The sequence below is a fragment of the Triturus cristatus genome, chromosome 3_1, assembly GCF_964204655.1.
Source record: "Triturus cristatus chromosome 3_1, aTriCri1.1, whole genome shotgun sequence".
Taxonomy (NCBI): Eukaryota; Metazoa; Chordata; class Amphibia; order Caudata; family Salamandridae; genus Triturus; species Triturus cristatus.
This window is the reverse complement of record NC_140583.1, coordinates 219,701,700-219,713,812: the sequence shown is the minus strand read 5'-3', so window position 1 is coordinate 219,713,812 and position 12,113 is coordinate 219,701,700. Positions and strand designations below refer to the sequence as shown.

The 12,113-nt window shown below is 46.5% G+C and overlaps 1 protein-coding gene across 4 annotated transcripts in view; it reads left to right on the top strand.

The window, feature by feature from the left end:
• Nucleotides 1–12,113, top strand: part of HYKK (hydroxylysine kinase) — a 326,821-nt gene that overhangs the window by 53,965 nt on the left and 260,743 nt on the right. Inside the window, exon 2 of one of the 4 annotated variants that reach the window (XM_085643712.1) lies at nt 9,674–9,739. The exons of the other annotated variants lie outside the window; for them this stretch is intronic. The gene's annotated coding sequence lies outside the window, so the exon portion shown is untranslated. The remainder of the gene's footprint in view (nt 1–9,673; nt 9,740–12,113) is intronic. 4 annotated transcript variants of the gene reach the window in all.

Below are 12,113 nucleotides of genomic sequence, written 5' to 3'. Positions count from 1 at the left end.
TTCCGGTTCCCAGTCCGGCCGTGTTGTGAAGTACAGTCATATGGTTGCTCATCACTGTACTCAGTATCTATATATCCTTCACATGTGGGGTGAGGCCTTTTTGGCTTCTGATCCTCCCCCCCCCATATTTCTTTCCAACAGCTTGTAGGCCTGGTTACTAACTTATGGCAGTTCAGCAGTTTGGGCAGGTACCTGTTGTCCCTCTGCTATGATAATGTTTCATGTTAAATACCTTTTTCCTTTCCCAGTTAAGACTGATTGCCCGGGAATGCCTAGCCCTCCTGCTTGCTCTCACCCACCATTGCCGCTGTGTCACAAGACCCCCCCGACCTGAATGGGCTAACCCCATATGAGGCATTGCCACATTTCCCACATGACCCACACTAGCATCGTAACCTGGAATGTGTGGGGCATGCACATGCCATTGTGCAGTTTTGCCATGTACCCGTACCTGAAGTGTTGATCCACTCACATAGCACTATTACAGGAGATGCCTTTAATGCTAGATGAGGCCGAAAGACTCCAAAGGCAGTGGCGGGGCCAAGTATTAGCCACTGATTATTCCTCCTTCGCTAGAGGAGTATTTATCTGGGTGAAGCCGGGGACCCAATTTGTAGCAGATGAGCTTGTGGTGGACACTGAGGGCCGATATGAATTACTACAGGACACCTAGATGATCACCGCCTCTTGCTGGTTTCCACATATGCCCCCAACACAGATCAGACCTTGTTCCTACAGACTCTCTCTGGCCAACTGTCTTGTTGGAGTGGGATCCGGTGGCTCATAGGGGGTGACTTTAACTCCATTCTTGGAACAGCTCAAGACCGCTCTTTCCCTCCTGTACTTCGTATGCCAATCACATCCAGTGCCCAAGCACTAAGTGAATCCTGTTGTGCGTGTGTACTCCTTTTAATCCTCCCAGCATAAACTGCATGTTAGAATAGACTTCTTCCTTGGGTCGACTAGCGTACTCCATTTTATTTTGCAAACAGACTACTTGGGCTTATGCATTCGCACCACAAACCCCAATATCTACAGTTTGCATGGGAGGAAGGTATGCCTGCCATTCCAATGTGGCGCCTCCAACCTACAGCACTGGAGGACCCACCATTTTGTGCCTCGCTCTGCACTGCTTTTGCCGACTACTTTGAGTTTAATGGCAACTCTGCCTTTAAGGTGACCATCAGAGGGCATTGCGTTGGATTTAAATAGAATCTTCGCAAACAATTTAATGGCAATATTTTCCATATTGAGCGCACTCTTCTACTTCATGAGACCTGGTCGATACATGACCCAGCTCATGCCCACCTATTAGCGGAAGCGCGCCGCGATCATACCTCACTGCTGGAACGATTGCGATGTCTTAACTATACTGCATATTCATTTTGTAGACATGCATCATCAGATTGCACAGGCAGGCTACTGGCGTGGCTGATACATCAAGATCAACCTGGACACCCCATCCTTTCTCTACGGGATGTTTCCTTTATGCCCAGTAAGAAAAACACGTGGAATTAACACACCACTATACCTCGCTATACCAGTCGATCACGGACGTTTGAGAAGACAGCATTGAGGCATTCTTCTCCATGGTCCAACTGACCAACATCACGCCTGAACAGCGGACGGAACTCAATGAACCTATTGCTCCTACTGAAATCCAGGAGGTCACCAGGGCCCTAGCAATAGGTAAGTCCCTGGAGCTAGACGGCCCACCAACTGAGTACTACAAATCATATGTTTCTTTGATGGTTACCTCAACTACATGCCCTCAACGGAGAGGCCCTATCTGATTCCTGACTTTCGAAGTCCCTGTGTGAGGCCTTGCTCATCTCCTTACCCAAACCAGATAGGGATCCCACAGCCCTGCGCTCCGACTGACCCTTGCATCTACTAAATATCAACTACAAAATACTGGCCAGGGTCTTAGAAGACTGCCTGGCACCCTTGGTCCCATCATTAGTCCATCCCCACCAGGACAGGTTTGCGCCGACTTGTATTACCTTTTTTAATTTGCGGGACTTCTTTCGTATCTTTAAATATTCCATGCATCGATGGCTACACTCCAGATGCCTGGTACCAGATCTCGAGAAAGCTTTCTTTTCCCTGGAATAGACCTATGTATTTGCTGCCTTGCCTCGATACGATATTGGGAATCGCTTTCTCTGCTTGATTCAGCTGCTTTGCACGCAACCATTCGCTAGAGTCATAACAGGCTACTATACGCAGGGGCACCTGCTAAGGTTGCCCACTCTCCCCATAACTTTTCTCCTTAGCCATTGAAACACTTGTTGCGGCTATCGGAATCCAGGGTGAGGACTGGGGCATCCCACTGGGAGACACCACCCACATGATTTCTCTCTATGCCGACGACCTTCTCCTGTATTTTTGGGTCATATAAACTCGGTTCTTGCCGCTGTAGCCCATTCACTCAGTAGCTTCGCTGCGCTTCCCGAATTGAGGGTTAATTGGGCTAAATCGTACCTGCTTCCCTTTACGCCTCTATACTCCGACCCAACCTTTGTCCTTAGTGGAGTCCCCATACCGTGGGGCAGCCTGACACATTTCGATATCTGGGAGCCAGGGTGTATTATCAACTAGCCGACTTGTTTGATGGTAACCTAGTGAGGGCTACAATAGCCATCAGGTCCCAGATGTCCTTCTGGCACACGATCCCGCTATCTGTAATGGGCCGCATAGCCCTTCTCAAAATGGTGGCCCTACCTCGGCTGCTCCATTATTTCCCCAACTTGCCTCTATACAGTCTGCCCCCCTTCTTTCGCTCTTTTGAGGTAACCATGAGAGAGTTAATTTGTGTTAACTTGCGACGCAGGGTGGCGTTGTAGAAACTCTATTTAACTACTGACCACGGCAGGCTTGCAGTGAGGAACCTGGGACAATATTATCTTGCCTCCCAACTCCAATACGTGGTCAGGTAGTTGGCAGGTTTACATTTGTCAGACACTGCCACTCTGACGCCAGTCTGGACTCTCCCAGTGACCCTTCGACTCCTTCACTCCTGCACTTGCGGGAAACTACCAGAATCACTGCTTCTCAATGTCGCATATCGTTGTTGCCATCGGAGTCTGTATCTTACCTGATCCGTAATTCCATATGCATTGGCATTACCACTACTCGGCACACCCAGAAGCTGTACCACTACCACGACTGTGGAGCTCTCCGCCTGGCCCGAGGCTGGCTTGCACACCCTGGGGGATCTATACTGGGGTGGCACCCTTGTGCCCTATAACACACTAGTGGCGGAGAAGGGCCAACCTTTGGGAAACTTTCTTCTACACAACTCAATACTTGCGGCTTTTGGCGACAAATAGGGTGACATGATGCGGGAGCTTTCAATGCACCTTAGCATACAATAATTACATGGTATGGGGACAGGTAGACATCTCACATGTTGGTTTGCAGATTCGTAATACCACCACACTGCAACACCGCTTTTGCATTTGTGACACTACTGGAAGGAGGATCTGGACAAAGAGTGGGCTATCATGTTCGAGAGCCCAGTTTGAGTCCTTCGCAATGCTCGATCATTCAATATTACATTGTCCAAAGGGCTTATATCTTTCCTGCTAAAATCAGCCGCCACTTTCACTGCACAGACGCTGATTGTCCTAGATGTCACCTGCTCGAGGCAGACCTTCTTCAAATGTTGTGTGCCTGTCTGCTTCTCACGATTTACTGGCGACGCGTCAGAACCCAGTTGTCCCCCTGCACAAGGCGCACAGTTATGCATACATGAAAAGTATGTATCTTGGGTATCTTTCGTAGGATTAAGAGGCAGAATGTCACTTCCTGTTTCTTTGATTTGGGCATGCTGACAGCTAACCGTCTAATCACAAAGTGCTGGAGTCACCTGAGCCACCGCCTCTGGTGGCCTGGAGGCAATCGCTCCTGGTGTGGACCCAGGCAGAGAGGGTTGCATTGCACCAAGAGGATAATTTATGGCTGCGTACGTTCCCTATATCTACCACTGGGACTCCATACTGCATGACTTTCAAAATGAAGTGCACCCTGATTGACATCCCCCGGACGCCCCCACAGGAGAGTGAGTGGCAGTGGTGGAGACCTGACAACTTAGGGGTCTATTAGGATGGCGGGCGGATCGCCACCGCCCATCTGGCGGTGGCGATCCACCCGCCATTTTCCACCGCCCGCCTACCATTTCTCCCTGAAAAATTACGATGGCGGTGGGGACCCCGGCGGATGGAAAGACCGCCCGCCGGTTTTCCGCCGGTTGGACAGGCGACCGGGCGGAAAAGGGCTCCAATATGGTGGCGGTGTCTGCAAGAAACCGCCAATCATATTAGGATGGGCGGAGGTGCAGGGCTTTCCATTGCGGGCCCCCAGGAGTTGGGGGGGTTGAGGGCACACTTGGGGGGACCCATGGTACCCCCCTCCATTTGCATGCACAATGTGGCAGGCACCGCGCGGTGCCTGCCACGTTGTGCATGCAAATGCACGACATGCATCTATTGCATTGTGGCAGGTGCTGCTTAGAGCACCGCCCGCCACAATGCAATATATGCGGTATGCCACCGCCACGTGGCGGTGGCATCCTAATTCCCATGGCGGGACCGCCGTACCTGTGGCGGCCGGTCCAGTTTCCTGGTACCATCGTAATAGGCCCCTTAGTTTGCATCAGCCACATGGGGTGTTGCTTGGTACTTACATGCTCAACCCACACAATTAAGATTTGCTGGGTCAGTGGTTGGAAACATGAGTATTGTTGGCAAATATGGGTGATTGGTTGGGCAGGGGACGGTTGGGAGCCTAAGTTTGGGCCGGTTTACTTAGTTCACTGTCCCCCTTTGCTGTTGATTTTATATATTACTTGTACATTTGCCAACATTACACACCCTGGATCTTACAGTTGTCCTCGCATGAACAGTCAGCTAAGATGCCATTGCACTGAGTTGCGCGTTCACTCTATTCTCCATGCATTACCAAATGCCTCTTTGCCTGTTAAATGTAGCAATGTTGTGTATCACACACTCTGTAGCGTAATAATGTTGGCCAACCTTTTACATGCTGTACTCATGTCTGAATGGCATTGTATTCTGCCCTGATATGTCAACTCTTTACACTTGTTTAACGTTCAATAAAAATAGTGCACTGCTGGCGCCACATCTCCTTAAGATGTTTCTGGAATCAAAGGAGCAGGGGAATCTCCCACAGGATCTTCGCCTAGCCACAGTAGTAGTTATCCACAAAGAAGGGAAACCCCCAGAGGAATGTGGGTCCTCTCGCCCAATTTCCCTTCTTAATCTTGAAGCAAAGATCATGGCCACAATCCTTGCAAGGCGCCTTTTGAATGTGATTCTTCCGCTGGTACACAGGGATCAGTCTGGTTTTATGCCTAAGCGTGCGACGCGTTTTAATTTGCGCCGCTTAGCTAGCTGGATGGATACGGTAAAAGGTCGGGACAGTCCCCACTTGATTCTTTCGCTAGACGCGGAAAAAGCATTTGACACGATTCACTGGCCCCTCATGTGGCGTACTCTGGAAAAAATGGGCTTCGGCCCGGTTTTTCTCGATTGGCTGGCATTGTTATACAACATGCCCGAAGCCCGGGTCCGGGTCAATGGCACTCTCTCTGCCAACTGGCCGATACAGAGAGGCACTAGGCAGGGGTGCCCCCTTTATTGTTTGCCCTCATATTGGAGCCGCTGCCCTGTATGGTTCGCACCCAAACGGATCTAGGTGGCTTCCTCGCCGATTCGTGTCCTCTAGAGGAAGAAAGCATATCGTTATATGCGGATAATATTCTGTTTTATTTCACGCAACCTGAGGAAACGCTCCACCGACTGCTGCGCATTTTTGAGGAATATGGCAATTACGCTGGATATAAAATTAATTGGACTAAATCCACACTTTATCCATTGAGTGGAGACCCAGAGTCTTACACTTATCCCACTTGCCTGAGGCTATCCACGGAGGGGTTTCTTTATTTGGGACTCTATATCACCATCGAACGTGAGGCCCGAATGGAGCGTAACATACGACGGGTGTTGCTAAATTTTCAGGCGGATGTGAGGAGATGGAGGAAGCTTCCTCTGACTATTATGGGAAGGGCCACCATGTATAAAATGATAACACTCCCCCAACTTCTTTACGTTCTGCAGAACACGTATCACAAAATACCGGATGCCATTTTTACTTCCATTAATAGTGAATTGCGCCTCCTTTTATGGGATTGAGCTCACCCACGGATAGCACTGCAGACCTTACAATGGAACCCTTACAATGGAGGGTTGGCCGTGCCAGATATCAGAGCTTACGATAGGGCGGCCCACCTCATAATCATTAATGAATGGACCCACGCACCTGGTGATCACCCGACATATAGGCTGGAAAGGCGTCAGTTTCAGGAACGCTCCCAGCTCCACTTCTTATACAGGGGTGCTGGGACCAAACAACTCCTCCCTGCTAATCAATGGGTAATAGCGGCATGGAGGAGTGCGGGAAAACTTATGAGGTGGGAGGGGAAACCCACGCTGGAGGCCCCCCTATGGGAAGGTGCTAGTCTAACTGAGATCAGGAAATTGAGGGGCTTCAGGAAATGGTACATTACCGGTATTTCTAAGATAGGAAACATCTTGGAGAGAGGTTCTCTGGCCTCCTTCACTTTCCTTCAGTCTAAATATCAACTTCATAGTTCCCAAGCCTATGCGTATCTTAGACTTAAACATGCCTGGCAAGAAGAAGGGCTGGACGATATGAAGCTGCCAGAGTATCCTCCCCTTGAAGGCAGGCTCCTGCAGGAAGAGATCCCGACCCAAGCGATATCCCTGACATACAAAACGCAAATCAATAACATGCCTGTCAATCTTGGTCCGCTTCGCGCGAAGTGGGAACTCACCACTGGGCCACTTGAGGATATAGACTGGGAAGCGGCCCTCATGCACCCGTGTGAAGTAGCGATCAAACTCAGGTTGCGCCTCATACAGTATAAGATCCTCCATATGGTCTATTTTGACAGGGAACATCTACACAAGATGGGGAGGGTGGGAGACCCTGCCTGTCTCAGATGCCGGGTGGAGCACGCCACATACATTCATACTCTCTGGGTATGCAACCTCATTCAAACTTATTGGCACACGATCATGGGTGAACTGAACAAAATAATAGGGGCGAGCCTAGGGCTGGGTGTGAAATTCTTACTCCTAGGTATTCCCACAGATATTGACCTGCCACGCTATGGGCTCTTACTGGCCAATCTTGGGTTACTGGTGGCCAAAAGTGACATAGCCATATATTGGGGGCTGCAACACCTTCCTACACTTACGGAGTGGAAATCCAATATGGATCTCTACATGAATGCAGAGAAAGTGGTTTATAAAGCGAGGGGATGCCCACGTAAATTCCGGAGAATTTGGTCCCCATGGCTGAAGTACTACAAGCTGGGTCTAGCCGAAGAAGGGGAAGCCCTCGCTCTGTCTCCTGGGAGGTCAGGATCAGGTCCTTAATAACTGCCTTCTTACCTTATATCCGGAGCCAGGATTGTGGGGGTTTAGACATATGTACTTACAGGTTGATAATGGTGATGTGAGTCTGTGTTTAGTATTGAAAAGCCTGCAACACTACTTACTGTCCATTGATGTACTTGTATGCTTGCTATTGATCACACTTCTTGCATTAACAACTTCTTTTCCCATCTGTACATTTTTCTTTTCAGTGAAAAAAAATAAAAAATATAGTTTGAAAAAAAAAAAATTTCAATAAAAGATTCAAACACAAAAAAAGGAGGTGGATGATAAAAGCCATTCCTTCAACAATGCAACCGTAATGAGCTTAAATATCCCCACCCTCCACCGCCGGGGATGGAAAGGACTAGTATGCCCTTACCATGATGCCTGCCATCCCTATGTACTGGGTTGAGCACCCACATTACTTAGCCTATGCATAACCTACTAATTAATTGAATGGCAGAGGCTCTGCTTTACATCACAGCAGGTCTCTCTACTCTTGGGCAAGGCATTTTTTTCAAACCTCTTTTTGCAGATAGTGCAGTGATCATAGCTCATACTTGAGAGAGCATTGAAATAACTCTGGAACATTTTGATGTCTATGGATTAGGTGACCAACCAACAATAACATGGAGTTTCAAAGTGAATTGAAGGAAAAAACTTAAATTGTAGCCATTTTATAAGTGGCACAAAAGTCATCATCCATCATCATAATCTTTATTCGATTTTATAGATAAATCACAACAGTCAATAATGTTGAGTCATGGCATTTTGGGCATAGGTTTTGAAGCCGACTCATCCTAGAGGGCACATTTGTATAAAACAAACCTTTGATGCCTGGTTATGTGAAAAGATTCATCGGAAGGTGTGGCAGCCATTTTATAAAATGTACCTTGGAGATTTAGAGGGCCTAAGCCTTGTCTGTGGCGTATTCGTTAAGATTCTTGGAATGAGTTAGCTAGTTAGCATTGGAAATCACCACTTGCACTAATTCTTGAGTGAACTCTACCACTGCCACCATGGACATGCCATTGGAGGTAGGTGTTAGCTAGAACAAAGAAATTGACAGCAATTCAATGAACGTCTTCGCTTGTCGGATAAACTAGCGGAAGGGTATTATTAAACACTGTTAATAAAACCATCGAGCCACACTGATTAGAGTTTGTGCACTATTCAAGATTTCTGGTTGTGTGGTAATTGACACTAGCAATTATCCCCAAGCACATTTTGACAGGGAGAGTCGTCAGAAAATAGGCACTTCAAGTGGTTTCTGAGATCAAAACACTGATCCCCGTGTTGTGCCACATTCCACCCTGCTCTTCATAGAATAGGTGTGTATTTTTGCATAAAGTAACCCCTTGGATTCAGCACCGAAGTAGGCAAAAGGTGTCTACATATGGGCAGATAAAATCATAAGTCTCTTAATGGTATTGCATAAATTATTAACTGAGACTGGGCTCTATAAAACTGCTTTTTAGAAGTTTGCCAAACTGATAAGTGAACCATAGAATTTTCAGATATGCAGAATTATGGGCCATTTCACAGGAATACAGCACTTGTGCATAGTAATATTCGGCAGATTAATTTCCATAATTTTTGGCCTTACATAATACGGAAAGTAGAAAACGCTTTATGGGCTCAAGTGCAACATATCGCCCATAAGAATTTTTAACAAAGGAATGCTAATAGACAACTTACAAAGCAGAAAGATTTTGAACTTTTATTGCTGCTAATGACATAAGCAAACTAATTTTGCTTTAAGCATAGGCCCATATTTCACATTTAACAATGCAGACAATGTGTTGTATCCACTTCTTTATGTATAAAGAGCAAAATGTTCTGAAATCAGTTTAGTCCATGTTTAAACCAATGGTGCAGATGCAATTTTCAACATTTCAGATTTCACTTGTAGCAACAATTAGTGCGAATAGACATTTACTGGATTTTTATGTTCCGGTGTAAAGTTTCGTTGCTATGACACTTAAAAAAATGAATTTTTAGGCGGTATCTTGCATCAAGCGTGAATGATAGGTCGTGTTCTAGATGAAGCAGTTACTAAAATTATTGTGTTTGTGGCGATTTGCAACCTTGTTTTATGAAGCTCAAGTTCCGATGTGATAATTGCTATATATTTTGTTTGGTTTTAATTATGCGTTTGTGAATGAACCTCGGTTTTCCATATTTTGCAGGTTTACACGTTCCTAATCCAGATAACAGCGCCCGACAACAAAGGGCAAGGTGCAAGTACACATCAGGTGCTAAGCAGTTCTTTGGCGCAGGCAATTAATTGCTTTGGCTTTTGGGGTGGATTTCACTCAAGGATTTTCACATGTCCTCCATGTATGCTGCAATTACCTTTCTGTGTTATCGATTTTCTTTTTTTTCTGATTTACTTGTAAATTGATTATGTGTCTTACTGATTTACAAGCAAATCAATTACAACTTTTAAGACGTACAAGAACTCTTAGACTATCATTATGCGAGGTTAGTTGGGGGATAGTGGGTGATGGCAGATAAAGTGTGTGTTTGTGTGAGAAAGCAGAAAGAGAGAGAGGGTACAGAAAAGCAGAAGGGGATAGAGGGAGATGGAGAGTCTGGTGGGGGGAGAAAGAGAGAGGGGCATAAACCCATTTAGTATGGCCCTACTGAACTGCAGATCTCTGCCTAAACACTCCCTGGAAATCTCCATCCTCTTACAGGACACAAAAACTGAGGTGCTATTCCTCACAGAGACCTGGCTTTCCCCAAGTTCTGACCCTAATGGGGTACAGGCTCTCCCTCCGGGATACCTGATCCAACGACGTGACAGAATAAGTGGCAAGGGTGGCGGAATAGCAATCATCTACAAAGAACATCTAACATGCCGCATTCTGGACAGCCCCCTTCTAGATTGTGAAAGCGCCCACTTCATCATTGAACTCTCGCCCTCTAGATCCTTCTCCGGCATCATCCTTTACCGCCCCCCAGGAGCACTGGGACAATTCTGCAGCTCGCTACTAGAAACAGCACTCTCCCTGGCTAGCTCTTCATCCAACTTCAATCTTCTTGGAGATTTCAATCTGCACTTTGACAACTCACAAGATAAAGTAGCCAACGAACTAACACTTGATCTTGCAGCTTTCGAACTCCACCTTAAGATCTATCAAGCCACACACACGAAAGGCCACCTCTTAGACCCTATCTTCTCAAACATAAAAGAACTCAAAGGTTTGGAGCCTGTCCCCATGCCCTGGTCTGATCACTTCTTAATACCCGAAATAATCAATGGGGAGGGAAGGAGAAGCTGTGGTCCATTCGGCTTCCTTTCGTAAATACAAAGAATCAAGGGGGAGTGGACCACTTGTCCTGTGTAGCCAGGGTCTTTTTTGTTCTTGGTTCCGTCATAAAAGAACCCTCATAACTATGCACAAGTGCGAAGGCGGTATAAACTGGGTCACCGCTTATGTGTATTGCTACAGCATCATCATCGGGTCTTTTTGTATGTATGCTGACCTCCGCCGGGAGGAAGACCAACTGGTTGTACAGTAGCGTCCAGACATAAAAATGAGGGAGGATATGCAAAAAGATTAAATCAAGTGAAGTTAAAATTCTCTAAATCATTTTTTCTGCTGTGACTTTATTCTGAGAATATTGACAAGAGAAAGGTAAAAATGTTCAAGTACGAATGAAGACCGAGTTACTGGTCTGTCGTACTTATCAAATAGTAAGGGTCAACATGTTTCAGCCTTCTGTCAACATCTAAAGGCTTTCGTCAGGATCGATATGAAGGAGGGCGCGTTGTGGCTCCTTGTTTAGTGAGAATTATTCACTAATCTAAATTCATGTGGTCAGATCCATGGTATCTGTACCGGTTCCGTCACGTCCGAGGACTGGTGCTGGCTCTGCCCGTCGTACCTCCGATGACCAGAGCCTTTAGATGTTGACAGAAGGCTGAAACATGTTGACCCTTACTATTTGATAAGTACGACAGACCAGTAACTCGGTCTTCATTCGTACTTGAACATTTTTACCTTTCTCTTGTCAATATTCTCAGAATAAAGTCACAGCAGAAAAAATGATTTAGAGAATTTTAACTTCACTTGATTTAATCTTTTTGCATATCCTCCCTCATTTTTATGTCTGGACGCTACTGTACAACCAGTTGGTCTTCCTCCCGGCGGAGGTCAGCATACATACAAAAAGACCCGATGATGATGCTGTACCAATACACATAAGTGGTGACCCAGTTTATACCGCCTTCGCACTTGTGTATAGGTATGAGGGTTCTTTTATGACGGAACCAAGAACAAAAAAGACCCTGGCTACACAGGACAAGTGGTCCACTCCCCCTTGATTCTTTGCACTTCTTAATGCCCTTCATCTGGCACCCACTCACTGAGGGCCCCCAGACGTTAATCACATGCACCCTAGACCGCCCCTGGCCCAAACTAAACTTAAAGGATTGGTCGCATGAACTAGAACTAACCATACCCTCTTATGATCCAGACCCCATAGTAGCAAACAAGAGATTTGCCTCATGGGTCGAGAACGCACTGGACAAAGTACTACCCAGAAAAATCCTACTAAAAAAAAGTAGGTCGAATAAATCTCCCTGGTTCACCCCGGAACTCAGCGAACTAAAACAACAAT